This window comes from Lacerta agilis, chromosome 6, assembly GCF_009819535.1.
Source record: "Lacerta agilis isolate rLacAgi1 chromosome 6, rLacAgi1.pri, whole genome shotgun sequence".
Lineage (NCBI taxonomy): Eukaryota > Metazoa > Chordata > Lepidosauria > Squamata > Lacertidae > Lacerta > Lacerta agilis.
Window position 1 is genome coordinate 57,502,483 of NC_046317.1, and position 22,197 is coordinate 57,524,679.

At 42.2% G+C, this 22,197-nt stretch overlaps 1 long non-coding RNA gene across 2 annotated transcripts in view; it reads right to left on the reverse strand.

Moving 5' to 3' along the window:
• Nucleotides 1–21,516, reverse strand: part of LOC117048719 — a 27,879-nt gene extending 6,363 nt beyond the window's left edge. Inside the window, exons 1-3 of one of the 2 annotated variants that reach the window (XR_004426871.1) lie at nucleotides 20,757–21,516; nucleotides 18,377–18,643; nucleotides 11,491–11,630 (exon numbers count right to left, since the gene is read on the reverse strand). This is a non-coding gene — a long non-coding RNA (uncharacterized LOC117048719). Of the gene's footprint in view, nucleotides 1–11,490; nucleotides 11,631–18,376; nucleotides 18,644–19,474; nucleotides 19,590–20,756 lie in introns of those variants that run through there. The other variant, XR_004426872.1, reaches the window with a different exon arrangement.
• Nucleotides 21,517–22,197: the final 681 nt, after the last annotated feature.

Genomic DNA, 22,197 nt, shown 5'->3' on the forward strand with positions numbered 1-22,197 from the left:
TTCTCTGTTCTGATTTTATTAAGCTCTGTCTATAATTAAGCACCTAAGCCCAATTTTCTATTGTTCTAACTGGTCATTGTCTAATCCATGCTCTGCTACCTGAGCTTTATGTCGCAACTTCTACCACACTTCCTACCCTCACTCTCTCCTTTGCTTTTTCATCTTTCCTGTGGCACAGCTGTCAGGCTACATCCCTGTCTTCTAATCATTAGCAAGAATGTACAATAGGAGCTGAAATAAGCAGTCACTCCAACAATGTGCTATAGAAATACAGTATGGGACTGAGGTATCAGCTCTTCCAGCTCCTCCTCCTAGCTTTCAGGTATGCCTGAAATTTCTCACTGAAGATCTCTAGGATTCTCCCACTCATTCATACTATCCTGCTATTCAACCATCCATCCATCGATTTGTCTATGATTCAAGATATCCATTGTGCAGCACACCTACATATACTGTTTGAAATAGATGTACTAATAAACATGACAGCCTAACTTCAGAAACCAGATTAGTTCTATGCAAGAAACTCCAGCCAATTCTGGCTACTTTACCACAACATTATTTATTTATCTAAAGGAATGTTTCCCTGTGGTGATTCTTTGGAAAACTGGCTACTATTAGTGCAAGTGAAAACTCAACAATTGCCCAAACATCCTCAGCAAAACATCTGCTGGGTTTCTTCAAAGCTCCTACAATATATTAGCTGAAGCAATGGCACTAGCTGCCTATATACTACTGGGCTGGGTTCAAGGTGTTGTTTCTAGTTTACAGAAGCCTAAACAACTTGGAACCAGGCTACTTAAAATACCACCTCTCCTCTTCTGCTCTGGCCCAGCCACTACCTTTCCTGCAAAAGACAACCTGGTAGGCCCAAGAGTTCCTGCAATTAACACGTCCACCTGCAGTACAGTTTTCAGTGCTGTGGCCCCTTTAATGTGGAATATATACAATTAAGAGAGAAGGAATGCTCCAGCAATCCAATCCAATTTAGATGCATGCTTAAGGCTTGCAGCCAATGTAATGCTAAGTAACCATCCCATCAACACAAGCATTTCTGCTTGTGCAACAGGACTTGCCCACTCTCCCAGCATGCTCCACAAATCCGTTCTGGAGCAAATGTGGGAGGGCGAGGGGTGTATGTGGGAGTGAAGAAGTCTCTTTGTGCAAGTGGAAATCCTGATGGGGCAGCCATTTAGCACAATATAGAAACAAGCCTTAAGACACTTAGATCTACCTACTCCCTTTCAGAATGAAATTTTAAATTATTGTTCAGTGATACATTCCTATAGCGTTGAACATTTTAAATATTAGTTTCAATGTATACCTTACATTCTGTTTTTCCGTACACTGATCTGATATTATAATGTGAGCAGACTATAAAGGTAAAGGTAAAAGGTAAAGGACCCCTGACAGTTAAGTCCAGTCGCAGACGCATCTGGAGTTGTGGTGCTCATCTCGCTTTACAGGCCGAGGGAGCCGGCGTTTGTCCGCAGACAGTTTTACCGGGTCATGTGGCCAGCATGACTAAGCCACTTCTGGCACAATGGAATACCGAAACCAGAGCAGCGCACGGAAATGCTGCTTGCCTTCCTGCTGGAGCTGTTTGATATTACTATTTATCTACTTGCACTTTTTGGCGTGCTTTCGAACTGCTAGGTTGGCAGGAGCTGGGACCGAGCAATGGGAGCTCACCCCGTCGTGGGGATTCAAACCGCCAACCTTCTGATCAGCAAGCCCAAGAGGCTAAGTGGTTTAGACCACAGCGCCACCCGCGTCCCTTTGAGAAGACTATATATTTCTTTAAATAAATTAATAAATGTATCAACAAGCTTCACCCCAGTCTTCCCTTGATCCACAGGCCATGAACAAATGCAAAAAACATTGTCATCCATGTAAGTCCTATTCACCTTGATAGATTACTTGGGTTGATTAAAAAGTTATAGTCTCTTTATGGAGCAGTGATGTTTGAATTATTCCTATGTACTGTAGCATCAATGGCAAGACAATATTTTTGATGTGTGTGTCATTCTTAGTACCTCAGTGGTATATTTTAGGGACGTGATGGCCCAGTGCCAGTTTTCCCCACCAGCCTTTATTACTCAAAGAGAATTGGCAGAGATGGCATTTTGGTTGCACTATGTATGATGAGAATCCAGGATTATTACTGGAAATGTCACATGCCATATATAAATAGGTCAAGATTTAGGAACTTCCGATTCAAGTCTTGGCTCCATCAGAAGCTTCCTATGACCTGCTGGGCAGGTAATATGCATCCAATTATGTAACCATTCTGGCTAAGGTACATTCTATAGGGTTTACTCTCTGCTCCCATCCCATTAATTCCTATAATAGTCAGACATGAAAGTAAGAGGTGACAGTTTCTCATCTTACTCTGGGCAGAAAAATCATACTGATGTGACCTGTACACCCCATATAGACAACAGGATCTATAAACATTTCCAACCTGATTACTACAATCTGGCTTTCTAATATAGTTTACAGGATCTGACTCTCCACCCCCAATGTAGCTACTAATTATACTTCTTTTTTTAAACTAAGATTTGAACACAAATTATGAACAACAGGCTAGTGAATGAGTGGATTGTGATTATATTCTTATGGATATGTTGGATATGAATCAGGAAGACAAACAGATTTAAGATATGGTAATTAACCAAGTGCATTCAGCAGAGCAATCTAAAGTCAGTAATTTTAATATGGACATTCCATATATTTCTAGCCATTTCATTTATAATAAATTTTAAAAATTGAGTAACCCATTAATCAAGCAATTAAATGTTGCAGCTGTAATTATAATACAATTTTCACATTGAACTTAACAGCTACTAAGTGATAATTTGCTTTCCGTTTAGATATTTAAAATGCAAATATTATTATGGAAAGTCTAACTGGCCAGAGCTTCCATCTTTCAAAGATTAAAAGAGCCCTCTGACTTTTAGCAGTTTCTCTAGTTTTTCTTCTTTTGTCTGTACACATCTATCATGCAGGGCCATGTAAGCTTCTGCAATATCTCGTGCAAGCATCCCAGAACTAGCATACTGAGTAGGCCTCAAGCAAAGCAGATAGCCTAAAAAAGCTCTTTTCGTGCTAGGTCTGCTTTGGGTTACCTGGAATGAAAAGAGCTTTTAAGCTCTCTGCCTTGCTTGAGTGGGCAAGGCCTGCTTGATGTGCAGGCTCTGAGAGTACGAAGGAATCTCTCTTTCTCCATGTCACCCACTAGCTGTGTGGTGGCTCCAAAAGCTTGAGTATATGCAATTTTCGTGTATACACAGAACCCTTGGAACTGAACACAAGATGCATTCGCACTGTACTTATATAATTTATTCATACAGTAGATTTTTGCAGCCTTCTCACTATTCTTCCAAAAATACCATATTGGCCTGAATATAAGCCTCACTTTCCCCCCAAATTCTGACCATGAAAAGTTAAAGTGTGGCTTATATTCGCAACCTTACAGTATGCAGCTAGGAGCACATCAAAGCAGCACCCACCCTACGCGTAGTCCCCTGTCCTCTCCCCCGAAGGCTGGGAAGGGAGAGAGCGAGGAAGAGGAAAGGCCGTCGGCAATGCAGCACAGCTGCCCCCCACCCAGTATGCAGCCAGGAGCAGCGAGGAAGGGAGCTGCTTATATTCAGGAATTTTTTCTCCCCCCCCCCAATTTTAAAGGTGCATCTTATATTTGGGTGCAGCTTATATTCGGACCAATACGGTACTACTTTAATTTTAAGTGTATTTTTATAAGATGAAGCAATGTAAAATAATTAGCTGCAACATCCAGAACATAAAGCTCTCAAAATAAATGGGAGCAAATTAGAACCAATGGAATGAGATTCGCAGTGAATGAGAATGGAAGTCTTGACCTGTAACACAATGTACAAGTCTGTCTTCCACTTCTGCTCAGAGACAAGCTGCTTGCACTACTTAAAAGGAGGTCACAACTATTTATTCAACAGTTTGGTGGTAAGTAATTTTTAACCAAAATCTGTGTCTCTTATGAAAATAAGCTCCTAATCAGAGAGCTCTTTATAAACTTCATACATCTCTGTTTTTGCAACACTTATGGGCTCAAATGAATACTGCACTGTTATTGTTAAAATCAGCTACTGGTGCAGACAAAGGCTGTATTCACATGGTCGTTCTATTCTGTTTTCCTGATGTTTCCATAATTGTTAATTTCCACTTATATTTGAGCTTTCACACAACAGAAAATGAATACCTATGTGAATGCGGCCAAAGCAGCTCACGAAGTAAAGAAACTTTCCCTCAGAGTTGCCATTGGAGTTGGCATTGAAACGTCTCTCCTTCTTTCCCTTCTTTTACTGTATAATTTCCCACTTACATTTCAACCTTGTAAGGCACAAAGTCTGATTATCAGACAAGTATAACTCTAGGAGATGGTAAGATTAGAAATAGACTTCTGCATTTCTCATAGATGAGCCTGTTTTAGCCCTTTTCAGAATCAAAGCCCAAGAAACCCATTCTGTTCATCTGCTTAACCTCCTTGCACTAAACAAACTCCCACTATCTTTTCCATCTCTGAAACTGTATACAGCAGGCTGACTCAATAACATCTCCACAGAGGCGGATTTTGGTTCTGTTGCACTGAGCACCAAGCCTAGGGGGCACTGCAGGTTGTCACAATTATGATGCAGTGAATTGAGCAGAACAGGAGGTGGGGTGGGGGGCATGCAATGAATTTTGGCCTTGCACAAGGCGCCACTGAAATTTCAAAGACCCAATTCGTCTCCTGATCTCCAGGTTCACTGGATCAGTTCAGGGCACAAGCTAAATAATGCCAAGCTGAAATGTAGGCTGAAAAGAGATGCAACGCACCAAAGAAAGAGCAACCGAGACATAAAAGACTTCCCATTGCCCCCATTTTAGTTTGAAATTTAAGCTTGACATTTTTTAAGCTGCAACCATGTTTTCTAGCAGCACAATCATATGCAGAAGTCTCACCAGGTTCTATGCGAATTACATGCCAAGTAAGTGTACAGTGGACGCTCGGGTCGTGAACGCGATCCGTGCAGGAGGCATGTTCGTAACCCGCAGCGCCGCGGCTGCGCACACACGGGTTGCAATTCGGCACTTCTGCGCAAAGCGCAATTTAGTGCTTCTGCGCATGTGCGAACGCCGAAACCCGGAAGTAACCTGTTCCGGTACTTCCGGGTTCGGCATGGTGCGCAACCTGAAAACACACAATCTGAAGAGGCCGTAACCCGAGGTATGACTGTACACTGTATAGTAGCATTAACACACACAACCCTTCAAAGAAGTTTAGTCATCTATCAGTTATATTAAATGTATTTTACATCATAGCAAAATAAGGGTAAGAACTGTTAAATGTAGCACAATCCTAGACAGGCCTACTTAGAAGCAATTTACACTAAATATAGTAAGATTTCTTCCCAGTTAAATATGCTAAAAGACATAAAGATAAGTCAACTCCTTTTGTTTAAGAATAAACTGCTAAACTTAGATTCAGCTGACCTTGTTTACCAGGTGGGATAGGTGGAAACTACAAGACACTAAAAAAGAAGTTGTTGTTGTTCAGTCGTGTCCAACTCTTCGTGACCCCATGGACCAGAGCACGCCAGGCACGCCTATCCTTCACTGCCTCTCGCAGTTTGGCCAAACTCATGTTAGTCGCTTCGAGAACACTGTCCATCCATCTCATCCTCTGTCGTCCCCTTCTCCTTGTGCCCTCCATCTTTCCCAACATCAGGGTCTTTTCCAGGGAGTCTTCTCTTCTCATGAGGTGGCCAAAGTACTGGAGCCTCAACTTCAGGATCTGTCCTTCTAGTGAGCACTCAGGGCCGATTTCCTTGAGAATGGATAGGTTTGATCTTCTTGCAGTCCATGGGACTCTCAAGAGTTTCCTCCAGCACCATAATTCAAAAGCATCAATTCTTCGGCGATCAGCCTTCTTGATGGTCTCTCTCCTGCTCAATGTTTAGAACATCTCAGCAAGCTGGAGAAATTAAATCAAAGCCTATTTGAGAACAAAACATTCTCAACTGACAAACTCATGCTACTGTGAACTATAGTAGCCTGAGCACTAGCCTGCATGCAAGGGATTTCCTATATAGAGTGAGGTACAGTACTGTAAGTTGCACTGTCTCTCTGAGCCTTCACTATCCTATTCTGTAAAATGTTGATAAAATGTCCCTTATAGCGTGGAGAACTAGTGATAAATACGCCAGTGGTGGCTACTTATGTATGTATGTGTGCGCACTTACACTGCATAAAGTTTATCCAGCTAAATACTTCATAAAACACTACCACAAAAACTTTGCTGAAGTTAGAACTAAATTTGGGCCATTGATGGTATAAGGAGCTCTATTCCACAAACTATTTGTTCCAGGAATCTCACTCTTTTAATTAATAAAGTATTACTTTCCTCCCCCCTTGCATAAAATGCATATTTATATATTGGCCAGATTCAGATAATCAGCAGTAAAAAGGCCATGCAAATAATCTTATGTGATGTATCCAAAGCATACATGTTCTAAGTAAATTGAGGTTTCATACCACATGCCTTGGTTATACTTGGCTTAAACGATTGCTTGTTCTTTCCAAGTGGAAAATTAGTTACCCAAGTTTGCTTTATGTCAAGACAGGGATAGCAAATGTTAAAATTTATTTTACAGGGCACATGGTGCTTTTCCAGGTATGGAAAAAAGGTATTAAATGTAATATTAAGTCAACTAAAGCAGAAGGTGATAAGACTTTCCCTTTCCATCAGTTGGTTTTACAAAGCTATCTGAAATCCATTCAGCTCTGGAATTAGTCTAATACTCCCTAAGTATATGTGCAAATGTAAGGACTGCTTGACCAGCATCTTTCATTCACCCAAGTCACCACTACAAAATACTGCAGAAAAGCACTACTATCCCAATTTTACAGAGGCTTAATATTTCCAGGACTACAAAAGGGTTCTGTAGCAAAGCAAGGAACTGAACTTCAGAGTTTCATGTCCTAGTAAAGTATTTAACTATGAAGTACTTCCGTTCTTTAAATCAGTGGTATCTATGCCAATGTTCTCTTTTCCCGATGCCTAACGTAGGAATGCTTCAATTGTATCCTGTTGTTGAATGTGCCACAGGAGACCGGCAAATATGTTAGGTAAGGTTACTTGTCTGTAAGACCCAGTTCTTGAGAACTTGACAGCTGTTATATAAGGACCCTGGTTTAAAATTATCAGCCATTAATCACTGCCCCCATTTTCAGTATCTCAGCTCCACAAACCTTGGAGCAATGTTTTTGTTTCCTCCCCTGGAGGCTGACTTGTCACTCTCTGTAATTCAAGTCCGTCTGTAATTCAATACCTTCTTAAGCTGACAAGAGCTGAAAATTGTAGAGGCTCTCCAAAAACAACCAGTACCTCCTTGGAAAGTTAGGCCAATGGTTAGAAACCGCAAAGAAAAAAAAATAGTAAAATCAAAACTGAATCTCGCATTTTTGGCTATCATTCCAAATGGAGAGAACCAGGAAACAAATGAGATAGGGAGCAACTTCCAGTCTGCTGGTGGGTAGGTAAGGTGGAAGAACTGTCCCAGCAGGTAATACAGTTGGGGGCTTTAAGAGATTTTTTGCAGACATCCATAATGAAGGGACTACTGCTTCTACAGCTTAAGTTCATAAACCTCACTTTTGTAGCTGGGATATTTGTAAATACTCTGCTGATCCAGTGCAGAAAGGATGACCCTGCGGTGTAAAGATGTACCCTGGGATTCAACAGGCACTGCAAAACAAACATGCAACCACACCAAAGCCTGACCAATCCACTGGTTTCAAACTACTTGCCAATCGCTTCTGTTCCCTTCTCTTTTCCATCTCTGAGGCATGAGCACACCATTATAGTCATAGCTACATACAGTCCTACTGTACCCAGCAACCATTTTCTCTACATCAACTAGTTAACTATGCTAAGCTGCACATTTCTTTCAGGGCCAATTCTGACTGATAGTTTTATCACATATTTGTTATTTTTTAAAAGTGGCAGCCCCTCTTAAAAATTGGCCATGAACCTTTTAAAACATGTACCACCAGACTGATACGGCACAAGCCAGTCTTACCTAAAACACAAGCCGACTTGTGCTAGAAGCAGCAACATTCTAAAACAGAAACAAGGTAGTAAGCCCAGTGAATTATTCATAAAAGCAGCATAATTAAACTGGAGGTGGGGGGAAAGCGAGAGGAAAAGAGGTTGTAGCAATGTAACAAAGAACATGCCAACTTTCCACGGTAACCAATAAAATTACCTCCTTCTAGTTCTAAATGTTATCTGATTATTTTGACATCAGAAACAGAACCTAAACTAGTAGCATTCCCAAACAATTCAAAACAAAAGTAGGACCAGTCTTCACCATCCTGTATACTGCACATAGGGATGAACGGGTCAACCTATTTCTGTCCTGTACTGTTTTCATGTATACACATAAATGACTCAATCTAATTTGTGTGTAATTTTTAAAGAGGAAATCCTTTAAAGAAAGTGCAAAGTTTTGTTGCAGTGGGGGTGAGGGATGCTGTACTTCTGTGGTGGACAAGGCAAGGAGAAATCCCAGGGATTTCCTAAAAGACAGAAATTAGTTTTCATGCGCTTTGGCTATGGACTTTTGTTTTACTCAGGAGGCAGGCTACAAAACCCCCAAACGGAATAGTAATAACCTTAAACAACTATGTGATTGATTAACGAGGTAAAGGGGTTTGTTTCAGCCTATCAGCCTCACCAGACAAACCCAGCCAGATGGGAGGAGTATATATTATTATTATTATTATTATTATTATTATTATTATTATTATTAAACTCATATATGTGCCTTCATTCTACCACGTGCATGCCAGTCTCCATAACCAAGATTGCTTGAGGAGCAGCAGAGCAGGGAAGACTGGTTTTGTTCACTTACCAGTGCAACCCAAGCCTCTGCAATATGTTTGGAGCTTGCTGTCTTCAGTGCAGCCAACACACCTCTCCCAAGCCAATACCAGCAGTCCACACAGTCTCTGTATCGATTCTGTCTCACTGCTTCATGTGTACTGGAGCCTCTGTGGTATCATTTTATTCTGAACGGAATACGAAGGCATATGGAACAGCCACCACTGATATTACAGACTAGTCAAACTATGGAAGTGCACATGGGTGGGGCAGACAAAGGAAGAGATGGAGAGTCTTCTGCTTCCTTCTGCTCCTTTTCACCATCACATGTTTTAAAGACTTGCTGATGAGACCATTACTACAACAAAGTTACAGTCCTGTGCACAGTTTCATGGGAATAAGCCCTGTTAAGTACAGTGGGTCTTCCCTTTGAGTAAGTATGCATAGGGTTGTGCTGTAAATAAGTCCAGACTTTTCTTAGGCAGAAGCACCCAAGTGCACAATCATACAGAAAATAAGAATGTGAAGTTCTTTAGTCATTTATAGGACACAAGTCGAGTTACAGATTCTCCAAGCACAGGGTGTATGTGAGAGAGAGAGAGAGAGAGGGAGAGAGATAGAGACTGGCTGTTTGCCAGTTGTTTCAGTAATCAGCATTCAGCACTATCCAAAAATTTTATTATTATTATTATTAATTAAATTTGTGTATGTTACAAAATTATTAAAAACGAGATCCATGGGTATAGACCAAACAAACAAGCCTTGCGTTCACAATTTGTCTTTTACAAATAGCCAGTGCTTAGGGAAAGGGGAGAGAGATTGATTGGGATCACAATGTGCAGGTGGCTTTAACCATTTCTCCTGCTACAGTTCTGAACCATGTTCCTTTGTAGCTGCTATTTACATGGGAGTAAAGGCTCCCAGTGGAGTGAATGGAGCTCCTCCCATGCAAATACTAGGCTCAGTTTCTATTGGGACTGCAGGGGGGGAGGGTTAACACCCTCCCTGGTACTGATCCAGCTCAGGGGATACACTATATATTGCTCTTGAGTGCTAGGAAAATGTTGCACTCAAGAGCAAACCATATGAATAATGTAACACAGGAAAAGCCAACATGGTGCCCTATAGATATTGCTTGATTCCAGCTCCCATGAGTCCCAGCCAGCATGGCCAAGGGTAAGGGATGTTGGGAGTTGATGTCCAACATCATCTGAAGGACACCACACTGGCTAGCCCTGTAGCAATGTGTCGTTTGGCCCAAAGGCAAGTAACTCAAAACATTCTTCCTCAAAGCACTCCGCAGTCTCTCTACCTTTCTGAAGCCTTAGCCAACACAACAATTTGAAAATCAAACCTCTTCTTCATCTGCAAGAGTAAGGATAATTGTTCAATTCGATCTAAAGATTAATCATTTATATACTGAGCCTAAGAAACTCTGGCAACGTGACAAAGATAGAGAGGTCAATGAAGAATGACTTGACAAGAAAGCTAATTTTATGTGGGGAAGGGCCTAGATCAGTGGCAGAGCACATGCTTTCCATTCAAAAGGTCCTAGGTCCAACTATTGGTATCTCCAGATAGCGATGGGAAAGACTCCTGTCAGAAATTCTGCTCACCTGGATCGTGGGCGGCAGCTATGGCGTGGCTTGCTGCCATCACCAGGCTCTTTTCTCTGCTTCCAGCAGCTGGCGGGAGATGACATGACCTCCCCGCTGGCTGAGGGTGTGGGGTAGAAATTTGAATTTAGCCTGCCTGTGAAATTGACCAATTACGGGCATGCTCAGGAGGCTGCCACAGGGGGGGGGGGGGAGCTGGATGAAGACCCCTGCAGGGTCCTGGTCCTATTCCCAGACATAAATTAGGCCCGCCTCCTCACTCTTTACCGCAGTTTAACTTTTCCAACCAGAAGTGCACCCATCGGTTCCAAAAGTTACGTTCCCAGCTATGTAAAGGCCACTGGATGGGAACTTGCCTGGAGCTTTTATGGGAATTATTCCAAGTGGATACACACACATAAATTTGGGAAGGGAGGAAACTCGAAGGGACCTGCTATACAACCAGGAGCCAAGTATTTTCTTCTCCATATTATCTGTAGCCTAGTTCAATCCAAGAAGTGGTCCAGAGATTCCTTTCCTTCTGCTCACACGACACCCCAGTGGTGGGCTCCCTGGACAGCTGTAGTCAGGCAGTGCAGATAGTACTGAGCTAGATGGACCAATGGTCTGCCTTAGTATAATGGAGTGTCCTATGTCCCCATTTTATATTTTTATTTTAAAAATTATATCCCACTTTTTAAAGGAAAAAAATCAAGTATGTTTTCACTGGGTAATGAATCTATCAAGTATGTGCCCGAAGATGATAGTTGCAAGGAATAATAAGGGTATCAATAAAGAAGGGAGCTAATAACTGTAAACAAATTAACACAGTTACAGCCAATAATGTCATCTCATTTGTTCATACTTTCTATGTTGAATTCATTTCTTCAACGAATCTATTTGGGTCCATAAGAATTTGTGCCATACTCTGAAAAAGCAAGATCTGATCTTAAAACAGCAGAAAACCAGAAGCTTATGTGCACTCCTGTGCCTTACCACATCAGGTTTTGATGGGATGAAGGAATGGCAAGCATCATGTACCAGACGAGACAGAATTCCTGCTATTAGGCATCATTCTCTCCAAACTCTGTGGTCTGTTGGGCATCTGATATAAGATTGTTCATGAGGTAAGAATTCTGGGAAAGCAAAGCAAAAGGAAGTTGGCATCAACAGAAGAAACAGCAAACAAGTAAAAAACGAACTCCCCACATTTATGTTTCCTTATTTAAAACTGTAGTGTTTATCACATTCTTGAATGTCTTGACTCGTGATTTTAAAACTCCCTCTCTCATCAAAGGGCCACATTTCTGCAAAGTAATAGAAGTTACCATCAGTTGAAGTCGATGAGAACAATGTTGTCAAACAGCTTCTGATAAGAAATAGGGTTGGGCTTGTTACAAAAGTTAAGCCACTTTGCTCAGCTACTTCTAATGATGGGCGGGGGTGGGGGGAGAAAATCTAGCACATCCTTAAGTGTTTTATTTACTCCCACTGCACCATTTAAGGGAGCATAGGGGTGACAGTCATTAATACCTGCTGCATTGCAGAGAGTGGTGCTGGTAAAAGGGCTCTACTGTAGCCCAGTACCTCATTTTCAGAAGCAAAAGAAAGGACGTCCTTTGCAAGGCCTCTCCTTGTTTGCAAAAGCCACCATGAACTATGGTAGCATTTGGAAAAAAGGTCCAGTACAAAGGAATTTATACCCCATTAGACAAGCCAATTGGAGCAAGCCAAAATGGAAAAGCTAAACCCCCAAAATAAAAATGTGTGGTGACAGACAACATGCTTGACAATGTTAAAAAAAACCAAAACATTCCTTAGGAAGAAAGAAGTCATGTTTTATCTTATTCTGATAATACTGAACTTGATGGTGCTTTGTCTTTCAGTTTGGTGGTGAAAACGGGACTTCCCAGATGTGCAGAAATGCATTTGAAAAATGTTTGAAAAATTACAAACATCCCCTCCCCAGGCCAGAAGAAGACTGAGCATAATCAGTTGGCCTCCATGAGCTGCAGAACATCACAAACGTTACTAGGGAGGTGGGGAATTGGCCTGCTTGATGCTCTAACATCTTATATTGTTCTGAAGGTGAGAATTAGGGTGGCAGGAATGCATGCTGCAAAATAAATAAATAAATAAATAAATAAATGGTAGGAGAGATTTCAAAAGGTGAGAAAGAAAGATGACATCCTTTTCCTCCCTTGCTGTCCTTTGTGGGCTATGAACAATGTCACAAGACTCTAGTGCCCCACCACATTTTGCATTTGGATCCCCACTTGTCTTATTATGATACCAACTAGGAATATTGGAAAATTCTGATGAAAATGGAAATAGCAGAAATTGCCCATTTATTTATCATGTCTAGAATGGAAATCAATCCAGCAAATAAGATCAGTACTGTATTTGCTGTTTCTTTCTGGCCACCAATGATATGTTCTGTCTCCCACGCCCATTTGTATTGTTTCCTTTGCACTGAAACAAATGGGATGGAAGAACGTAACGACAACATGATTTACATAGATTACATAGTTAATTATGTACATTAGGCAGGTTACGTAATTTCGCCACAGCAAACAGCAAAACGAATAGTGTAGACTTTGGCAGAAGACAAACAGCAGCACAATGGAAATAGTGCCGCATGTGATGAAAACGGGGCAGAACAGAAAGTGGTGCCTTCTTCCATCCCTAACAGGAATTTAAAAAACACGGCACTAGGACAATGTTCCAAATCAGCCATGTTCTATAACAGATGCAGTTTCCCTCTTCAAAGAGAATGGAGGGCTTTGCTGACTAGCAAGCCCACATCTCATTAAATCACCTATGAAAGATAACATACAGCTGGCTCTTTACCTCATGCTAGCCAGCCTCTCTCACAACCGAAGCTTTCAAATCCACTTTAAATCCTAGTTTCAAATCCTGGTGAAGATGGACACCCTGGTTAGCATTAATTATGGCTACTGCTGGTGCACAGTGTTGGTTCCAGCTTTTTTTGGCAGTGGTGAGGCATTGTGCCTGATCTGCACTGGGTGGAGGCAGCTGCTTCCTCACTTTGCTCTTACCAGGCCTTGCATGCTTGGGAAATGGGCAGAAACAAGCAAGGAGGAAGAGCCAACAGTGAGCCTTGCTGGGAAGTGGTCCTCGTCAGATGCCCAATGACCTTGACTTCTGATGCTAGCCCTGCTGGTGCACAGAGAATGCCACTCCCTCCCCCTCCCAGCTTATCCCTTTTAGAAATTCGTCACAGATTTTGAAACATCCGTGGAACACATTTTTGAAACTTTGGCTGCAGGGTGAATGAGAGTGAAGTGGGAGAAGCCCTGGTGATCCAACACTACACGCCACAGCAATCAGAATTCCTCTGACTGTGGCACTGAAATCCTCACTGTATCAAATACTACTCCCCTAGAAATATGAAAGCAGTGGGAGTTAAAGAAAGTTACTCTTCTTTACCACAAGGCACCCCATACCACAAGGCACAAGCACAAAAGGAGGTAGGCACTGCCTAGAGTGGTACAGTCCACTTGGGGAGTTACCATTACCAGTGTAAAGAGGGCAACGATACCATGTGGTTTCCACTCCCCTTCTGCTCTGTAGCAGATGTACTTCCTTACACATCACCCACAACACTGTTTAAAAATACGTACATGCAACATATGAAGGAAGCCAACTGTGAGAAAAAGGTCAAAACTGGTTAGCCAGGATCTAAAGAGCTACTTTAGGTACACACAAGAACTTGGACATGCCGTGCGAGGTCGTCTTCTTCAAATAGGAACCCGATTACTCCGTTTTAAGAACTGTCGTCCATGTAGAATACAAGGTCTTTACATGAATCAGAAGGCTGCAGTATCTCTCAGGCACACAGAATTGGTTCTGCTGTTATTTTTATTTTTCAAAATTATAAAAGAAATCTGATTTACTTATTAATCAATCAAAAACCAAACATTTGGGTCACGAACAATCCCCTTAGTTGTTTTGTCTTACACTGACACCATGAAGAAATTTCAGGAAGAAATGGAGGCAGTGAGAGATTTCACTTTCTTGGGTTCCATGATCACTGCAGATGGTGACAGCAGTCACGAAATTAGAAGACGCCTGCTTCTTGGGAGAAAAGCAATGACAAACCTAGACAGCATCTTAAAAAGCAAAGACATCACCTTGCCGACAAAGGTCCGTATAGTTAAAGCTATGGTTTTCCCAGTAGTAATGTACGGAAGCGAGAGCTGGACCATCAAGAAGGCTGATCGCCGAAGAATTGATGCTTTTGAATTATGGTGCTGGAGGAGACTCTTGAGAGTCCCATGGACTGCAAGAAGATCAAACCTATCCATTCTCAAGGAAATCGGACCTGAGTGCTCACTAGAAGGACAGATCCTGAAGTTGAGGCTCCATCTGCAACACCAACAGGGCCTCTGACTCTGTCAAATGCATCATCTGCAAGACAGGATAAGGGCATATCTGCCCCAAGTTCAAACATACTTCAACACAAGGGAGAAATGAATGGCTTCATGAACTGAGCCCTGACCATGTAATCCTCTGCTACAGTCATAGATGTCTGGACCAGAGCCACAGCCACATATGGATACGCCCTAACTGAGTTAAGACAACAGTCTACATCACAGGGCTACCTATGAAGCATACATATTATTTTTACCTGTTCTTGAGACATGAACAGACTTTCATTCCACTTGTGAATAAATACTAGGAGCGTTTAATCTAACTCCCTAAACAAATAAGGAAGGCATTAAGAGAACAAGCAATATTATTCCAGTTATATTAGTCAAAGGCCACAGCAATCAACTTTTACACTTCCTGCTTGCCATTCAATTTAGAGGTAGATCTGAAATTATCTGGAGCCAAATAAGTGGCCACGGGTAGCCTGACAAGATTCCCCAAAACATTGACACTCAGGAAAGCTGTTGTGACGCATTTAGATTAGACATATTCAACTGCTAGTTCTCTACAGGGTCAGATTTTAACATGCAGACCACACACTACAGAGGACATCTTGCCACCAACAACCATAAAAAGGTAGCAGAGACAATATACCAGGTCCTTAGATTTGCAAAAACTGTGAAAAATAGTAGCAGCAAGTACATGGGAAGATAAAGTCTGCCAGACCCAAGAGTCTGTCTGCTTCTTTGGAAGGGAAAGGAAAGTACCAAAACAAAAGTGAGGGCTAGTGCATTTTCTCTTCCTCTCCCCCCCCCCGCCTCTGTTATCTGTATACATGTATACTGCTGCTACTATGGCAGAAACTACCAATAATGCTATGATAAAGGCAGCCACAGAGAAAAGCAGGATTTAAGATGCACTGCCGTCTTGACAAGAAAACTTATCAATGCAAATACGTCCACATGCGCATACATTTATGAAAGAGTTTTTATACCTGGAGGTAATTGCTCAATATTTTGGGGACCTGACATCAGAACATCCATTTATTCCACAACAATGTTTTCTATATGGTTTTCTAAGTATTGGCTTGTTGTTTTTTTAATGCCATTGGTTCCATTCAAATGTAAGCCTAGAAATCCTTCCTTATTTACTATTCTGTGTGCTACATTATTGCTATTCCCTGTGCTATATTATTGTCAGTTCAAACTACAAGCAGGCTAATGAACTACCCAGAGAGTTCCCATTATCCCCTAGTGGGTCTCATCCTACCACCTGGGCTTCACTGTTGTACAAGTCAGACCAAACAGGGTGTTCCAATGTGACTCAAGTAAATAATTTGGGATAGATCATTACATATGATTACACCTGGAGTGGAATTCATGCCCCTTCTAAATTTAGTATCGCATCTCTCTGGCAAGTAAACATACAATGCTGCAAAAGAAAGTTCAAGAGACTGCAGGATGCAGATATGCAACACAATGGAGTGAATCATTAGAATACTCCCAATTAACTTAGTTTCAAGCAATTATAGGTGTTTTTTTTTTTTTTTTGGTAAAACACGTATCTGATTCTGACCATAATTTTGGGTTTCACATTGCTTTTGAATTCACATTTGAGTTCAGACTGTTGCAGAAGGAATGGCTGGTAACAAAATAAAGATGTTGGTTCTGGGCGTATGTCTCAGAACCACAAGTAAAATATAATCTGGGAATCTGGAATACGCTAGTGGTAGATGGTGATGCAGCAAAATGGCCACCCAAGCAGCTGCGTGGCATTGCCCCTGTTCAGGCAAGCAATTCTGTGAGGGGAAGCAGTCGTGCTAAGAGAGATTTCTTTAAAAAATCAAGCTACTTTTTTAAAAATAAAAATGGCAATGAACCTAACCTATTCAGAAACACAATTCTCCATTGCCATCTTTACTACACGGACACTTGTACTTTATATGTGGCCCTCTTAATAAACTGTTTCAAGTTCATTCTTTTCTATTATCAACACAACCACAACAGAAACCCAACCTTCTTTTTCTTACCCTTGACAAGGTTGGGGAGGGAGGTGGAAATAGTCGACAAAGGCCACACCCAGACCACTGCAAAACACTCCCGGGCGCTGGATTAAAAAATTGCAAAGTGGAACTGTGTTGTTTTTTATTTTTGCAAGGGAGGGGCTCAAAGGGTCAGGGAAAACCAAGTTCTATAAGCAGAAGGGTGTTGGTTTTATACGTGCTCTCTTAAGAAACCAAGAGAGAGAGAAAAGCAATAGAGTAAGCGAAATTTTCAAGAAGACTTTATTCTCCTCATAGCATCAGCAAAGCTCCTGACACAAAACCCAATACTGTTTTGATACGACGTGGAAATTAACAGCAGCAGTGCTGCAAGCACTGAATCTACTCTGCTAGCCACAGAATGGCCAGGAGTGCAGTTGCCGCCATCTATATTCTTCTGCTGTTAGCTGCGGTGAAAGCAACACATGCAGACACCACGAACAGTTTTGAGTAATGACATGTAGTTTTAATACAGAGGTTTCAAAAATGTGTTTCTTCCTCACACCCATTTTTGTTTGTATCTTCTGCCTTCTCAAAGAAGAATAGCAAAATGAAGATGCATCACAATGGACCATTACCAAAAATAACACCATTCAGAATCATGTCCAGCTGTTTGCTTAGATAGCACTAATTAAAAAATGCATAGGAGTTGTTACATTCCCCTGATATGTTCTATCATGTCTCAGTGTACTTCACAAAAACTGTGGAGTCTTATTGCAATGGAACAATCCCAGGCCTACAAGGGAGAATTATGGTCTCGGTAAAGACTTGGAGGTATTCCTTGTTAAAGAAATACAGTTTGAAACATTGATCAGAATCAGATCTTGCCATGCCCACTTTGCAGAAAAGAAAACGGAAGCAAGCAGAAAGAAACAAATTAGCCCAAGGTCACAAAGCTCATCCGAGAACAGCAAATTTTCAGACTCTGAAGTAAACCACATAAGCTTCAAAACTACTTTCAGCCAAGGCTCACCTGCCTCCAGTGTCCCTGTATGAATAACTCTGGACACACGAGATGGACAGACTTGCTTTCCTCATCAACCTACAGAAATATTATGCCTCTCTCACTCCTTGTAGCTTTCAGGTTCCATAGATTCCCTTGCAGGAGCTGCCAGCAACCACCGAAGAAAGTGGTTTAAAAAAAACAAGCCCCCTAGTCCAGATTCACAAAAACAACAAACACCAACATATCTGAGCATGGTAAGAAAAATAGCAAAGCTATCTCCATGCTCAGTCCTAAACATTCAGAAAAATGTTTTGGGAATAAAGAAAAGAAAGGAGTTTGTTCCATCCATATTCCTCATTCATGAATCCAGTTCACTCCCAAAAATATTAAGGAACGCCATTATGGATCTGTAACCCCTAGTGGTCATGTCTAGAAGACACAAGAGGTGTTTCTTTAGATGGCGTCGGTCAAAATGAATTTAACCCAGCACTCTCCCAACCTACCCAGCTGCATTATAGTCTCCAAGTCCTGCCAGGAACAAGCATGATCTCAGCACCGAGTCGGTCCCTTCCTGGGAGCAGCCATCGCAGTTGTGCCCCCTGTTGCCCTCCTCTGCGGAACTAGCACTGCAGGATGCAAGACTGCCTCTGGAGGAGACAGCTCTGCAGAGCAAGGGCTCACACCGGGGGCAAGGGGGAGGGAAAGAGAGAGAGAGAGAGAGAGAGAGAGAGAGAGAGAGAGAGAGAGAGAGAGAGAGAGAAGTGATGCACCTACAATGAAAGAATTTCAAATTAGGCATAACACTTGGCAAATAAGAAAGGAAAAATGAAGGTGTGCATGGGGGGATAATATAGGAGGGGTGTATTTGCTGTGTCTCCTTGCCTTCCTCTTTCCACGCATCATGTCTGCCTCCAGAAATGGCTTCCTGATTATTTCTCTCCTTCCCCTCCGCCTCTTGCTCCTTTGAGCTAGCAAATGTGAATAGAAGACTATGCATATTCACCTTTCTTAGGGCTTTTAAAGCCTACTGGTGAGAATACATCTTGTAACAACACTTGAGAAGACAGAGTACTTTAAAAGAAATTAAGATGGAGAATCAAAATGCATCTGATCTGGTTCCAAAGCCAGCAAACTGCTGCCGAATGACTGTCTGTACTTGACTCTCTCTATGCCGGTGAGTCACCAACACAAATCCTTTTACCATCGTAAACCCTTCAATTCATTCGAGCATTTTATGAGAAAACGCCACAAGAAACTCACCCTCTCATGTTATGTGATAATGCTAGTTACTCTGGATTTCATGGCAGGTTCCAAAGAGAAGAGGAGATAGACCCCATCCTCCAGAACAGAACAAATGTTTGACTGGAACTGGCTATGGGATAGTCCAGAATGGAAAATCTGATTAATGAAATGGTTAAAGCAAGCACTACGTCTACCTATATGCTGGGTCCTCATCCCCCCCCCCATTCCGCTCCCCGGCTTGATCTGGTGGTTTATTCTTCTTGACCGTCCACCTATAGTTCTCCAGCCATCTTAGAACTCTCCATCCCCTCCTTTTAAAACAAAACAAAATGACAGAAAGCAAGCCTCATATATCTTACCACTATGTTCTGTTGCCATTCAATCCCATCACAGCACTGACTTTGAGGTTACACTGACGTAACCTAGGACACATTTCAGTTTTTGGTTCAGTCCAGGTTTTTACATATATACCAGTGGCAGGCACTCTCCCTACCCCAAATAGTTTACAATACAAGTAAATAGCTCTGGCTAGTTAGAATTTTTCCACTCACAGAGATAGCCACCCACCAAAGTCTCTTTTTTGTTGTCTCTTCTGAAGCCTATAATAATGTCACGTCATCGTGGCTTGTCTCACAGCAGCCGGAAACACGCCTGTTACTGATGCAACTCGAGTCACAGAATATTTGTTTTTCCTTCTGCGTCACTTGAACCAGTAATAAACTAAACTAATCCACAATACTCGAGTTCCTGCTTTTTTGCTTTTCTATTTAAATGACCAGCCTTGAGAACACAGACACATTCCAAAATGCCTGATTTAAGGAAAAGGAGGGGTGGAGAGAAGCAAACAGCCAACATTTTAAGTCACAAATTGTTCAGACCCCCTTTTAAAGCAAGAGGAATGGAACATTTAGATTTGATATCCTGGCCCCAGCCAATCTGAGGCAGCTTTTCACCTGCCACTGCCTCTCCCTCCAATGGAAATGTGTGTTTAGAATAAGAGCCCTCCCTAGCCAATCATGTGTAGGCTCAGGCACTCAGTTAATGATGCAGCAGTACAGGGAAGACTATCACATGTGAGCTGGAAGACTGCCAACATGGAGACACGGAGAGAGCAAGGTAAACAACTTTCCAACGCCAAAATGATGACATTTAATTCCTAAACGCTATCTTCCCTTCTTAACTCAGTCCCTTTCAGCTGGCCTGGAGATTCACAGTGTACCTGTTCCCCCCCGATGCTTTTTAAACCCAGTAACATGCTAGGCAAAGATCACTGCGTCATCATTTGCCACTTTCTGAACTATGCAGATACAGTCCCTCAGATTTAAAAATCCAGAGACTGTCTTTTTAACCCCTCCTTGATGTTAACCTCTGAAAAACTGTTCTCTCTTCCTTCCCCAAATCTGCATTACAGCTACGCAGTGACATTTTACAACCTGTGCCTTCATTCCATTGGTGTGACGCAGGACACAGCCAACAGTATCTAGCCACAGAAAAATAACATGGGGTGTAAGAGTTCTGGGGGTGGAGAGTTTTGGGACAGAAAGAAACCCCAACAAATACACACACACACACACACACACACACACACAAATGAGACAGTCGGTTCAACTCCCCCACCCCACATCCCAATCCGATACGTACGTAAGGAAAAAGAGGAACCACGAATTCTGTTCGTCTACACCTGTGCAGTCCTCAACCCTCTGTTTGCGCCGCCGCAGGATAGAACATTCCAGAATTTTCCTCCCATTAACCCTTCCTATGTATGCCCCCCCCCTTGCGGGATTAACTGCGTTGCATCTTTCCGGTATCATCAGTGGACAAAATCTGCTGGTACTAAACAAGCTTCAAAATAGTGGTTCTTTTTTTAAAAAAATATGCTGTATGGGTAAAGGAAGCATGCTTCCCAATGTTGTTATCACTTCTCTTTCATGAGCTCTCTCTCTCTCTCTTGCTGCAGCAGGGCTGTTGCTAGTAGACCTATCGACAGAGCTTGCTTTCCCTCTCTCTCTCTCTCCCCCTCTGAGCTGTGTGACGCAGCTCAAAATTCTCCAGGCTGCTCCTTGTGTTTTAACAGCAGAACTGCAGCTTTCCCCAGAGAGCCGATGCCAGCAGTACCAGGGCCGGACAAACCAAGAGAAAGTCACTCCCAGGCTAAGCACCCATATCTCTTCGCTCCCTCCTCATCTTGGTTTCTTTGCTTCATTTCCAAGCTTCCGTTTTCTCATGTTCGCATCGTCAGCTTCATGTGGCTCTCCCACAGTTACACTGGCTAGCTTAACTCTTTTTAGGGTTGGCAAGCATCTCCTGAAGAGGCACAGCTTAAAAACAGAGCAAAGTTTCGTGTCATTAATCCCCACCAGCTCGTTCCCGTTTATAAAGCAACACAAAGCAGATGTTTTTCAATCCTCGAGAAAAGCTAGTGACACATGCAATAATTTTTGATTTAACTCAAAGGGCAGCAAAGGCTCTGCAGTTAGGAAAAGACAGTTGCTTTTAGGCACACACCTGAGCACATGCTTTTAACTGTTTCATTTCTGCAAATGTCTGAAAACCTCAAGCCTTCCACACTCCACTCAAATACATTTTGGAAATTTGTTAATTTGGGGGGGGTGGGGCGGGTAAAAAAACAACCTGTCTCTGTGGATGCATGAAACTCTACAGGCCTAGGTCACCAACAGTGTTAGTCTCAGGAGAGGGTTTTTCTTATAACGGCTAATCACTTCAGCATGGTGAGAAGAGCAAATGGTTTTCCCTCCAAAATGTTCCAGGGGTGTGTGTTCCCCTGGTAGCAAGCTGTGTGTTAACCCTTTCTGCCCCGCTGGTAAGTTTACCGGATTTCAAATGGCCTGTCTCAGCTGTGAGAGGAAACCATTAGGAGCACCAAGGCATGACAAAAGGACCGTTTGGGGAGGGATTCTTGAAAATCAGAAAATGAAGGATGGAATATTTTGCTTTGTTGGGGTAATTCTGAAAGACTAGATAAAAGAAAGGCTCTGGTGATCACCTCAAAATAGAAACATGCCAGCCTTAAATTTGTACAGGAAGGCTGACTGCACAATTCCAGTGTTCTAGCAGAGCTGAA